This window comes from Pan paniscus, chromosome 5, assembly GCF_029289425.2.
Source record: "Pan paniscus chromosome 5, NHGRI_mPanPan1-v2.0_pri, whole genome shotgun sequence".
In the NCBI taxonomy this organism is placed as follows: Eukaryota; Metazoa; Chordata; class Mammalia; order Primates; family Hominidae; genus Pan; species Pan paniscus.
The window spans coordinates 123,494,163-123,509,470 of NC_073254.2; positions in this window are offsets into that span (position 1 = coordinate 123,494,163).

Consider the following 15,308-nt stretch of genomic DNA (forward strand, 5'->3'; position numbering starts at 1 on the left):
ATATATGCAATTATGTATTTTTAAATTATTTGCATGTTAAACCCAATATTATGTTTGTGAGAAATACTTATGTTATTGAGTATAACTGTTCCTTTTGTTTGTACTTATTTCTGCTTAATGTTCTGTTGTTCAAATAAATCAAAATTTACTCATGCATCTACTATTGATGGGCATGGGTTCTTACCAATTTGTGACTTTTATGATTAATGTGCTTATAAAAACTCATTTATATGTCCTTTGGTACACATATATGCACATTCATTTTGGATATTTATATAGTGGTGAAATTGCTATGTCATGGTACATGAATATGTTAAACGTTACTGGAATGATGTCATAGTTTTCCAACATGACTGTTCCTTTACATTCCTATCAGCTATATATGAAAACTCAAAGCATGCAAAATACTTGCTAACATTTAGGTTTATTTGTGTTTTAAATTTTACTTATTGCAGAGGCATATAATAGTATCTCACTGTGGTTTAAATGTGAGTTTTTCTGAGGTTTATTAAGGTTGAGCACCTTTTCTTACGTTTAATTAATATTTGGTATCTTCCTTTGTTCCAAAATGTTTATTCAAGCCTCTTGATTATTTATCTATTAGATTTTCTTTCCTTACAGATAGTTAAGGTGGAGACCAAATTGCTTTTTCCTTTTTAGTATGGGCATCCAGTTGACCAAGAATCATTTATTCTTATTTTTTTTTATTTATTTATTTTTGAGACAAAGTCTCGCTCTGTTGCACAGGCTGGAGTGCAGTGGCACAATCTCGGCTCACTGCAACCTCTGCTTCCCGGGTTCAAGAGATTCTCCTGCCTCAGCCTCCCGAGTAGCTGGGAGTGAAGGTGCCTGTCACCACACTTGGGTAATTTTTATATTTTTAGTAGAGACGGGATTTCACCATATTGGCCAAGCTGGTCTCGAACTGCAGACCTTGTGATCTATCCACCTCGGCCTCCCAAAGTGCTAGGATTACAAGTGTGAGTCACAGCGCCCAGACCCAGGATCATTTTTTTAAAAGACAATAAGTTCCTTATGGGCTCTTTACCCTATTCAGTGGGCCCATTTGTCACTTGCTCCCAAGCCACCCTGTATTAACTATTGTAAGTTTATAAGTCTTGATATAGCAATTCTCCTATCTTAATTTGCTTCAATAATGTATTTTGATTAGCACATTAATTTTAGAGTCAGCTTCTATGTCACATGCCCCAACATGCTAAAGAGAAAACAATACAGATGAAAGTAACAAGAAAAGCTGTTTAGACTTTGTGGTTCAGCAGACAGTCCATTTTATTGTAAAGATTCTCTGTGTGTTTGAGGTGTACACTCTGGTATTCTTACACGCGTTCTTATATTTTTGCCCATTTATCCAGTTTACTAATTGTGATCAAATTTTAATGGTTATTTACTTCTGTTTTTATTAATAGATGTGTTAAAAATTATTTACATAATTGCGAATTTTCCATTTCTTTGTGTAGTTTTATTTTTGTTGTATATTTTGTGGTTATGCTATTGGATACATAAAATTTAGAATTGTTGCAACTCATGTTTAATTGAAACTTTTATCGTTATGAAGTATTCTTTATTTTCATTATGATTTTTACCTTAAGTCAATTTGATTGATATTTATATAGCTATGGCTGCTTTCTTTTTTCCTTAATGATTATATGGTTTTACATGGTTTTATTTTCAATATCACATATATATGGTATAGAGAATATACATATATGTATATTAAGTCATATAAAGCTGACTTTAAAAAATCCAGTCTGAATTTATTTTTAATAAGTGTAGTTAATCCATTTGCATTTAATGTAATGCCTGATATTTTAAAAATTATGTCTACCATTTTACCCAGTTCATATTATCATTCTATCTGTTCTGTTTGGTAATACAAACACTAGTTTTTATATATAATATTTTGGTTTAAATCTAATTTATTATGCATCTAAACAATTTTGTGCATTCTCTAAAACCAAAAGCCATAATTGTCAAAGTGAGCCAATATTATAGGTATAAAGATTTAGAGTAACTACAGTGATACACTTTTATGGCAAGGCTGATACTGGGTGAAAGAGATTCAGTATGTTCAGATGTCAACTTCTTTTTGCTGTTAGTAGTAAACTGAATTTCAGGAATATTTGTGTCTTAAAATGATATCTAATGAATTGACAGCCCTCTAAAGTTTGGTTTTATATTTCTTAAAATAACTTGGAAAATCTTAAAACAAATTCTTCATTGGAAGGAGTGCCAAACTTTATCTTTCATAGGCCTTAGAAAGTTGCATTATGGAAACTATAGCTTGCAAACAAGATGATGTTTAAAGCAATCCTACCGAAGTAGTTAATAACGCAAACGGTATGCAGAACTTAATTTTAAAAGTATCCATTTGTGCTTTCAAATCTCTCGTCTTATTAACAAATATTTTTTAAAATTTATTCATTTTATTAGAGACAAGGTCTCACTCTGTCATCTAGGCTGGATTGCAGTGGTACAATCATAGCTCACTGTAACACTGAATTCCTGGCCTCAAACGATCCTCCCATTTAGGCCTTCCAAAGTGTTGGGATTACAGGCCTGAGCCACTGTAATGAGCGAAAATAACTTTTTGATTCAATCTTTTTTTAGCTGCTTAAAATTATGTTTTACATTTGAATCAAAAGACATTAATGAGGTAGGGCTTTATTTAATTAAATAATGGTGAAATGTTTGAAAGAATTATAGAGATAAGTCTTTCAGTGAGTCTGTCTTACAAAAGTTTGTCAACAAATGATACCCAAGAAAATATTATGCTGAAATGTGTAAACAAACATTTTGGAATGAAAATAATTGAAACTCAGAATGTCCTCATTTAGCAAAACTTGCTCTGAGCATCTTAGGGACTTGAATAATTGCAGAAAAAATATTATCTCAATTAGTGATATTTTGGTGTAAAGAACAAGTCAATTGAAAGTATCAACAACTTAAGATTTATTTGGTTACTGTAGCCTTGTAGTATAGTTTGAAGTTAGGTAGCGTGATGCCTCCAGCTTTGTTGTTTTGGCTTAGGATTGACTTGGTGATGCAGGCTCCTTTTTGGTTCCATATGAACTTCAAAGTAGTTTTTTCCAATTCTGTGAAGAAAGTCATTGGTAGCTTGATGGGGATGGCATTGAACCTATAAATTACCTTGAGCAGTATGGCCATTTTCATGATATTGATTCTTCCTACCCATGAGCATGCAATGTTCTTCCATTTGTTTGTATCCTCTTTTATTTCATTGAGCAGTGGTTTGTAGTACTCCTTGAAGAGGTCCTTCACATCCCTTGAAAGTTGGATTCCTAGGTATTTTATTCTCTTTGAAGCAATTGTGAATGGGAGTTCACTCATGATTTGGCTCTCTGTTTGTCTGTTATTGGTGTACAACAATGCTTGTGAGTTTTGCACGTTGATTTTGCATCTTGAGACTTTGCTGAAGTTGCTTATCAGCTTAAGGAGATTTTGGGCTGAGACGATGGGGTTTTTCTAGATATACAATCATGTCATCTGCAAACAGGGACAATTTGACTTCCTCTTTTCCTAATTGAATACCCTTTATTTCTTTCTCCTGCCTGATTGCCCTGGCCAGAACTTCCAACACTATATTGAATAGGAGTGGTGAGAGAGGGCATCCCTGTCTTGTGCCAGTTTTCAAAGGGAATGCTTCCAGTTTTTGCCCATTCAGTATGATATTGGCTGTGGGTTTGTCATACATAGCTCTTACTATTTTGAGATACGTCCCATCAGTACCTAATTTATTGAGAGTTTTTAGCATGAAGAGCTGTTGAATTTTGTCAAAGGCCTTTTCTGCATCTATTGAGATAATCCTGTGGTTTTTGTCTTTGGTTCTGTTTATATACTGGATTACGTTTTTTTATTTGCATATGTTGAATCAGCCTTGCATCCCAGGGATGAAGCCCACTTGATCATGGTGGATAAGCATGGTACTGGTACCAAAACAGAGATATAGACCAATGGAACAGAACAGAGCCTGCAGAAATAATACCACACATCTATAACCATCTGATCTTGGACAAACCTGACAAAAACAAGAAATGGGGAAAGGGTTCCCTATTTAATAAATGGTGTTGGGAAAACTGGCTAGTCATATGCAGAAAGCTGAAACTGGATCCCTTCCTTACACCTTATACAAAAATCAATTCAAGATGGATTAAAGACTTAAATGTTAGACCTAAAACCATAAAAACCCTAGAAGAAAACCTAGCAATACCATTCAGGACATAGGCATGGGCAAGGACTTCATGTCTAAAACAGCAAAAACAATGGCAACAAGAGCCAAAATTGACAAATGGAATCTAATCAAACTAAAGAGCTTCTGCACAGCAAAAGAAACTACCATCCCAGTGAACAGGCAACCTACAGAATGGGAGAAAATTTTTGCAATCTACTCATCTGACAATGGGCTAATATCCAGAATCTGCAAAGAACTCAAACAAATTTACAAGAAAAAAACAAACAACCCCATCAACAAGTGGGCGAAGGATATGAACAGACACTTCTCAAAAGAAGACATTTATGCAGCCAAAAGACACATGAAAAAATGCTCACCATCACTGGCCATCAGAGAAATGCAAATCAAAACCGCAATGAGATACCATCTCACACCCATTAGAATGGTGATCATTAAAAAGTCAGGAAACAAGTGCTGGAGAGGATGTGGAGAAATAGGAACATTTTTTCACTGTTGTTGGGACTGTAAACTAGTTCAACCATTGTGGAAGACAGTGTGGCGATTCCTCAGGGATCTAGAACTGGAAATACCATTTGACCCAGCCATCCCATTACTGGGTATATACCCAAAGGATTATAAAACATGCTGCTATAAAGACACACGCACACGTATGTTTATTGCGGCACTATTCCCAATAGCAAAGACTGGGAACCAACCCAAATGTCCATCAATGATAGACTGGATAAAGAAAATGTGGCACATATACACCATGAAATACTATGCAGCCATAAAAAAGCATGAGTTCATGTCCTTTGTAGGGACATGGATGAAGCTGGAAACCATCATTATCGGCAAACTATCGCAAGGACAAAAAACCAAACACTGCATGTTCTCATTCATGGGTGGGAATTGAACAATGAGAACACATGGACACAGGAAGGGGAACATCACACACTGGGGCCTGTTGTGGGGTGGGGGGAAAGGGGAGGGATAGCATTAGGAGATATACGTAACGTAAATGACGAGTTAATGGGTGCAGCACACCAATATGGCACATGTATACATATGTAACAAACCTGCATGTTGTGCACATGTGCCCTAGAACTTAAAGTATAATAAAAAAAAGATTTATTAAGAGTAATACACAATGTTACATTAATTAACAGAATTGTGTAGCTTGCCATCTCTCTCTCTCTCTCTCTCTCCCTCTCTCTCTCTCCCCTGCTTCCCCTTCCTCCTTTTCCTCTTCCACCCTTTGAAAAATATACTCAACAAAAGACTTATATGTACATAAAGTACTAATAATCCAAACTTATAAACTTACAGATTTAAATCCGATTAGAACACTTTTCATTATTTTTATTACTCAAAAATATAGCCTCAAAAACAATTTTTTTTAAAATTATACTTTAAGTTTTAGGGTACATGTGCACATTGTGCAGGTTAGTTACATATGTATACATGGGCCATGCTGGTGCGCTGCACCCACTAACTCGTCATCTAGCATTAGGTATATCTCCCAGAATCTACAATGAACTCAAACAAATTTACAAGAAAAAAACAAACAACCCCATCAAAAAGTGGGCGAGGGACATGAACAGACACTTCTCAAAAGAAGACATTTATGCAGCCAAAAAACACATGAAAAAATGCTCATCATCACTGGCCATCAGAGAAATGCAAATCAAAACCACTATGAGATATCATCTCACACCAGTTAGAATGGCAATCATTAAAAAGTCAGGAAACAACAGGTGCTGGAGAGGATGTGGAGAAATAGGAACACTTTTACACTGTTGGTGGGACTGTAAACTAGTTCAACCATTGTGGAAGTCAGTGTGGCGATTCCTCAGGGATCTAGAACTAGAAATACCATTTGACCCAGCCATCCCAAAAACAATTTTTTTATTGCTCATTGATTTTTCTCACTTTTTCTTTGTTCATTTCTTAATTTCTCTTTTATTTTTGATTTGGAATCTTCTAATATACTTTTTCATTATTTATGTAAAAATTGCTATAAAATGCTTATTTTCTAATAATAAAAATGTTTAACAACATAGATAGACCTGTAAGAATACCTTTGGTGGTATCTGATCTTTTTAATATTTAGAATTTGTATTTTCTTTGCCTGTCAAATTATTGACTGCATTATTCATTAACCTATTTTTTTAGTTTTTAAAGCCAAAAACATTTTCTAAAAAATGTTATTTCATTTTATCATAATGACAGAATATGTCCCATATGATTACTGCTGTTTGAAGTATCAGATCATCTAGTAGCTTAAATATTTCTCATAGTTATTTTACTAATTGCAGTAAAATTAATTGTTAACATGAATTCTATAGGTTAGTTTCAGAGTCTTGGAGTTGCCTTGTCATGTGGTTTATATGCAGAAGGCTTAAATTATAATTTATTTTGCAAATGCTCTTTTTAATATATAATAAACTTTTTATAATCATGTTTTTATTTTCATCTATACTTTTCTTTTTAAAAATCTGATTGTTATTAACTCTCATTGGAATCGATAAGGAAGCATATCTCCTGACTTCAAATCTTAAGGACTCTTAACTTTCATTTTACAGTATTATCAAATAATTCCCCTAAAATACAAATTTTATATTTTCATGCCCTTTTCCTTTTAGAATTTTTGTTTCCTTTACCAATCAGAAGTCCAACCATCATAACAAGGCATAAAGAAATTCCAACATGATTATTCTATTGCCACCCCATTTATTATATAGCAAGTGGATATCATTATAACTCCATTCCTGTCACTGTTTCTTTCTGTCACTGTTTGTTTCTGTCTATACTGCCTTTTTTGTTTGTCAAACTCTTATTTGTCTTACAAAGAATTTCTCAGATACCACATAACTCCCTGAAACTTTGCCTTCTGTGCTCACTGACAAAGGTGAATTATAATTTTCTCTATTCTATTATATGATATATGTATGTGTACACTTGTATTCAAACAACAATATTGTATTATATTACAATTACATTGTTATTTTCTATCATGTTTTATTTACTAGAGTTCTAAATACTTGCAGAGGTTTTGTTTTCTGGCTAATCACAGCACTTGGCTGATAGAATGGGAAAATAACTACATGATCATTTCATGAAGCTAAAAAAGTGTTCATTTTTATAATCAGTATGGATAAAGTATTTCAGTGCACCCATAAAAATTAAAGATAATAAAATAAGTTGATTTTAAAAAGTCATGATCTGTTAAAATTAAAGTTGCTATTTACGGAATTGGTTGTAACCCAAAAATATAGCATTTATTCTCAATATTGAAACATGACATAATATAGTATTCTAATGTATATCATATTTAATTAATCTGCCATACGCTATTAGAATCTGCTTTCAGAAACTATGTGTTGTTCCCAATAGGAAATGCAATATAGACTATACTATCAGATAAGCCAGTTGCAATGGGCTGACAGCTCTCAAAAAAGGTATGTGCACATCCTAACCCTGGAACTTATGAATATTACCTTATTGAAGGAAGAGTATTGGCGGATGCAATCCACTTAAGGATGTTGAGATGATGAAGTCATCCTGGATTATCCGGCTGGATCTTTAATTCAATGACAAGTATCCTATAAGAGACAGAGAAGAGAAATCAACAGAGAAGAAAAGGAAGCAATGTGACCATGAAGTCAGAGACTGGAGTGATGCAGGTACAAACCCAGGAATGCTGACAGCCTCTAGGAGCTGGAAGATACAAGGAATGGAATCTCCCATGGAGCCTCTGGTGGGAATAGCTGCCTTGTTAATGCCTACACTTTTGTACTCCAGAATTATGAGAGAATAGATTGATGTTGTTCTCAGCCACACGGTTTGAAGTAATTTGTTAGAACAGCCATAGGAAACTAATATGCCAGTATTGTAAAAGTGCTTTCTGTGAATTTAATTATTTATAAACACGATGAAAGATAAATAAGAACCTTTAAAGATGTCTTTTAAAAAGACATAGGCTATAATAAAATTTTATTTAATAAGTCAAAAATAATTGCATGTTTTCTACACTACCAAGAATTTGAAATAAGGTGATAAACAAATCAAATTTATTTTTTAAATAAATAAACACTGGATAAGTTATGAAAATAAAGTTAAAAAAGCAAAAAAATATAAAATGAATAAAATAAGTTTCCTTCTCTAATATCTAAAATGTTATTTCTCACACAAAGTAAAGTGTTTCTCTCTGAGATAAATTTAAGTGAAGTAATGGTGAGGATTGCATTTGGAATTTGTAGAGCAAGATAGATTAATATAAACAGTCATTTAATGAGACATTCTCTTCGATTCTGATGCATTTTCATATCCTCTTACATGTTGCAAGTGTTAATCCAGGCATCCTTTTCTGCTTTCAATGCCACTACTACATCAACTTGTCACCCAAATAACTGTAATTAAGCATTCTCTCTAGCTGCTGATTACAGTATGCTGATGAACATTCCCACTGGATTTAACAGCCTTTTTCATAACATCTACAGTAATCATCACATATTATAATTTTTTTTGGCTGAAGACTTCTCAAATAATCTAAAATTTAAATTAAACAGCCCTCTGATTATTGCAATCTAAAGTTCAACAGGCACTTAATCATAAAGGTGTAAGTATCTATCACTGACATCTACTAAGCAATAGGATAATATATATCCAGGGAAATAAATACTTAAACTGTTTGGTCATTGATCCATGTCATTTAAAAATTAACGTCAGCATATAACACAGAATATTTTTTCCTGGAAAGTAGCAGACTAACAAGGGGACATATTGGTGAAGTGAACATTTACAACTTCCAAATGTCGCATTCTGACAACTTTAAGTTGCACATAGCGATGTGAAGAACATTAAAATATGAATCAAATAAAAGTTCAAGAAACATGTTTGGAAGTTATTATTTGATTAAATTCTTATTACTCATAGATACAAAAGAAAGATGACATAAACTTTTCAGTTCGGATTCCCAAAGTAAGTATAGATTTTATTAGAACTGTCCCTAGATATGGGCAAGAGGAGTTGCTCCCAAAGCCCCTTGATATATGAGGTTGCTAAAATCACAAACACACACACATACACACCCCTATAAAATGCATAAACATCTCTGTTTGTTATCTAGGATGCAGGGTATAGAGCTAGTGTGATCCTAGTCCTAAAAATCAGTTTTTATCACTAATACAATTCCATTTACAGAGAATTGCTTTTCCACAGCTCTTGCTCTATCGACTTGAAACAAAAGGCACCTAGATTCAAATGTTATCAAGGTTTGTAGCGTTTCACTGCCAATAGAAAATATGAATACTTATTCATAGGACAAGAAAAAGAAATTTAATTACATAAATATGTACTAGTATTTGAATTGTTTGTCTTATTACTTCATTTGCTCAACCCACATTTGCTGGCCCATCATTTTTTTAGCTACTCTATAACAACATTGTTCAATGGATTCTAAAAACTGTTATCAGAAAACTTTTTAGGGTATATAATGGGATTATTTATATATTTATGTAAATATATCATTTGTACATTTTTTGAATACTATTAATGAAATTTTCTTTACTTACAAAAAATGTATTTTAGTGTATGTATAAAGGCCACTATTTTTATTGTAAACCCTATAGATCATATAACAGCATATATTAGTAATGGTTCCCTAGAGAAATAGAACCAATAGAAGATTTATATATCAGATAGGACATATAATATCTTATATATATATATATATAATGTAATACCTATAATATAATGATTTAGCTCATGTGGTCATGGAGGCAGGAAAGTTCAATCTGTAATGTGGGCTGGCTTGCTGGAGGCCCTGGAAGAACTGACGTTCCAGTTTGAGGAAAGTCAGGCAGAAAGAGCCATTTTATAAATGAAGTCTGGAAGCAATCTGCTGAAGATTCTTCCTTACTCGGGGCAAAGGCAGTTTTATTTTTCTGTTTAGCCCTTCAATTGATTGGATATAGCCCTCTCACATTATGAAGGGCAATGTGCTTTTCTGATTAAGATATTAATTTCAAACAGAAACACCCTCCATGTTTACACATAGAAGTAACCATCAAGCAGCCTTTACTTAACAAAATATGTGATAAGTCCTGATTTTGTATACATGGCAAGTTATGAGAAGCGTGTGTGTGTGTGTGTGTTTGTGTGTGTGTGTTTGGGGAAGCAGAGGGGCATATGCAAGTAACAGTGGAAATGTTAAGGCAATAGAACAAAAAAAAATGTTTATATCTACAGCAAGAAGGAACAGTTAGCCAATCTGTGATTCACAATTCTAGTGTGAATAGCGCTTATTTGTTAACTCCAGCATATCCGTATGTTTTGACTTTAACAGGGGGTAGACAAACTGCTGACCCATCTTCGCCCAATAAACAAAGCAATACACATTTGAAGATAATCAACATATTTTCATTTTTTACTTATATTCTTTCATTATAATGATTGTATTTAAAGCAAACAATTGAACATAATAATGCAAATATATTTTTGCTATAGGTTTGCTTATAATTCACTTGTTTATGTGATTATGCTCTTAAAAATAAAGGACATTTTTAATTAAAATCTGTTACTATACAATTTGTTTCCTGCACACTGTTTCCTTTTTTTAAAACCTAAACCATAAAATTTCATCAATCTGAATCAATTTTCAGAGACCTCACAAAATTTCTTAATTTCTCAGTTCTTACTTAAACATCTAGCAATATCTTTGGTAGAAGATTATGCCATTATTTGAATTTACTTGAAACACTTAATTTTTTAAAAAAATATATTTATCTATTTAACCATGTAGTCAGAAAATTGTAACATAGAAAAATATGTAAAATGAAATATGTAAATTTTCCCCATTCCCCATATCCCAGTGTCTCTTTCTAAAGGTAACCACTATTCATACCTCTCCAAAATCATTCATATATAATTTAAATAATTCATACTGTGCAGTATATCTATTTTTCATACTGAAGCAAACACATTAAACACATCATTATACATTTTGCCTTTATCAATATTAAATATTAATCTCTTTTGGAGATTTTTTCTTTAAGGCCTGGAAGAGTAACTTTATTTTTAATGGTTGCATATCATTTCTTCATATAGATGTAAAAAATTTATTTAAATTGCCTTATAAAATGCAAATTTAATATTTTTTCTGCTACTCAAAAGTATTGCAATGAACATCTCAAGGCATATAACAGCATAATTTTGCAAGTACCTTCAAATGAGATATTTCTAGAAATTAAATGCCTGGGTCAAAGCACATGTATGCATATTCCTTAATTTGAGAGATTTCACTATGTGTACCTTCATAAAAAATCTGTACCAGTTTAGACTTTCATCAAAAAGTAATTGAATTAAAATTACTTATGAAGTAATAGAAGTCCATTATTCTCCATCTTACCCAGGTTAAATTTTTCTTACATTGATTAAATGCACTACTACCTTTAAGCTGAATTTTCCTGACATTTAAAAATACTTGAATTTTCTATGAGCTCCTGTCAATTGTCCGTAATTTTCTACAACAATTAAGGCCAGAATTTAATATTCATCTTTGGATGCATTTATCTAAGGATAGCTTGAGAGTAAGTTTAAGAACCCCTACCCAAAATACAAAATCAGTTTTTAAAATAAATGTAAAATCATTTTAATAAAGTATGTAAGAAACATGTCTCTCCTTCACAGACTTTAATATTTTCATAATTACTTTAAAGTAATGTGCTGTTTCTAAAATTTCTATTGACCTTTAAGATCCAGACAGCACATATGATTACCTTTCGTGGGTTTAGGCTGTGAGGGAATCAGTTCATTCTAGGCCTTTAATTTCCCATAATACAACAGAAAAGAGCAGTGGCAGAAGAAATCAATCCCAACTTATCCCTTGTCGAATATCAGCAAGCACAATGTCACAAAACCAATGTGAAGAAATGGAGTATGGATTTTATGCTGACATTTGTAAAGTGTTTGTGTCAAAGTATTTTTCTAATACAGAAAAGGTTAGAGCTTAACAAATTAAAGCACATGTTTCTTTTAAACCAGTATGTTTGTCATTTGGGATAATTTTAATAGCTTTTCTTCCTTATAAAAAAATTTAACCCAATGTGACACAATTGGCCTCAATCCTTCAACTGTTCATCATTTACACACAAATTTCTTTATCATAATCATATGAAAAACTTGTAAGAATCTATTTTTTAAGTTACAGATTTATCTATTGTAATTGCAAATAGAATTGTCTAAAAAAATTTTTTTCTACCAAAGATGTTTAGTTGGTTTCCTTTTCTTATTAAAAAGAAGGTATGCCTCATTTTCTGCTCATTGAATTTATTGACACTTTTATAATTAATATAAATTTTAAATAAAAAATGCTAATTTTATTTATATAAGAAGATATGTTATCAATAAAGGAGTGTAATAATATATTTATAAAATTAAATTTTACCTATATTTATCAACAGTTATACTAAAATAATCTTTTCACTTTTAATACAACTAATATTTGTTGAGAACCTATAATCAACAGCGCTTTAGTAGCACAGCGTACACTTAATCCTCAGCAATAAGAACCCAAGTTTCTTGGAAATAAATGGCTGGTTGTGGTGCTGGAGCAAGAACAGAGTAAATTGAGACTGAAAAATCTTCGGCAAACAGGAAGAAAGTTATCTAAGAATAATGGGAAAGATTGAGATCGGATAGAAACTGACCAAAACTGGGGAATTTTGAGCACCAAAATAAATAATGAAAGTTAAAGATTAAAAATCATTAAATAGACAGGAATCTCGAGTTCATACTGACAAAAACAAACAAACAGCCAAAAAAGAAAGAAAGAAAAAGTTTCCACCTGCCAGAATAATATTGAATAATAAAATGAATAGAGACAGGATTGAATTAAAGAACCACCAGCAGGCAATCATCATGACAATAATGGATTCAGGCAAGACTCAAAATAAGTTCCAAATTATTTGATATTTGTTTTGTGAGAAAGAGCATATCTATATAAACTCAAAATATCTTACCATAAAATGCTACTAAAGTTAAAGTGTGAACATCTTATGGACAACATATTAACCAAGTGATAAAAATAATATGAGCAATGGGACAAGTGCACATTGTGGGCCTCGTTACATATTGCACTGACTGAGACGTGACTGTATAACTTCTGTGGTATTACTGCCAGAATTCATTATCTGCTAACACAATATAAAAACTATTCTACAAAGTGATTAACCCATAATCTTTCAGGGTATCTCGGTCATGGAAGGAAAAACAAGGAAATATTGAGGAACAGTTCCAGGTTGAAGGAGACTAAAGAGGCATGTTACCTAAATGCAACACATGGTCCTGGGTTCAATCTAACACCCAAAGTGAATTAAGTCTCTTACAATGGCAGTATTTTATCAATGTTAATTTCCTTATTTTGATAATTGTACTTGGTTATGCAAGTAGTGCCCTTGTTTTAGGAACCAAATATGGAAATATTTTAAGGGTTATTATAGACAGTGTCTGATTTTTTAAGTACTTCAGAAAAATATTAATATGTATTGATAAAAAATGAGAGAGGGGTAATGATTTGGCAGCTATGGTAAAATATTTACAATTAGGAAATATGCATGAAGGATGTATAGTTATTTTGTGTACTTGTAAATTTTCTGTAAGTATAACAAGTTTCAAATGAAAAATTTCAGAAATGTTTGTAACATAGTTGCAAGAATAAAAGTGGAACATAAGTCAATATGCTTTGTTTTTATTTAAAACTTTGGACCTGAGTATTCCGGGAGACAATAAAGTACTTCAGTTCTTTATTATTCATAATGTGATAAGAAGCAATAAAATCAAATTGGGAAATTTCAGATTCAACCCTTGAATCATTTAATCAAAATCTGCATTTTTAATAAGGTCTGCAATTGTTTATGCATCTTTGTGTCTGAGAAATACTGCCTTAAGCATGATTTAGTTGAGGAAATAAGACATTACAAAGAATTAGCATTGTTAGGTTTAGATGTGATTGTGGTCTTGTGAATACATTGAAGAAGAGGCTTATTTTAAAAGATATTTACTGAGAATTTTAGCAATAACATGCTATTGTGTCTGGAATTTGCTTTGAAATATTATGTGGATGGGGGAGAGTATAGATGAAATAAGACTGAGCACGTGGTGGTCATTGCTGCAGTAGGACGGTAGATAAAGAAGGAAGACTATTCCCTTTTATAGGAGACTATGTTCAAACTCATTCTACAATAAAAAGTATGTCCAGAAAAAAAAAGGTCTTGATAAAAAAGAAGAATAGGAACAAACAGAAGGAAATGATTAAATTACCAAGGAGAGGATCTATAAACTATATCCAAAGAGGATAAATTATTTAATATTTAACTTTATGTATTTCCTTTACTATATTTAATATTTTCTTCTTTCTTTTTAATTAAAGAAATTACCATAATCATAAAATCACAGGTTCTTGGTTCTTCAATTGACCACATAACAGACTTAATACTGCTTCATTTTAAAGTAATAAATTTTAATATAACTAATGTCAATTTATAAGTTTCATTAGTTAAATGACATGTGCTATCATAAAAAGAGAAAGAAAACTGTTAGAGAAAAATATACAATTTAAAAGGTAACTTTATTATTTTAGGTGAAAGATCATAAGGGCTTCAAAGTCTTTTATGCCCTAAATATTAAGATTATATTTGGTTTTTCTTTCTGATAATTAAATTTTTAAAAAGTACATATTTTATCCAGCAACTGTTAAGCTTGGCTCAATATTTTCACCATCAAAGTTCCGTATTCTTTTATGTAAAGTATCAATAAAACAATAATGCACATAGTTATTTGGGGTTAAAGAAAATAACACGAAAAGAGCAAATTTGCAAATTATAAAACCATATGTAAAGAAACAACCGCACAATTTTGTAAATACTTCTTCTACTTAATATATATCTTGCAGCTTTTATAAAGTGATTTATTCAATTACAGTACTGCTGGTACATTGTTTTCTGAAAGTTATAAGTCAACAAAAAATATGTGTCAGGTACATATTATTTATGCTTATTTTATTATATCTATAATTATGTTAGTTGACACATGTCATCTG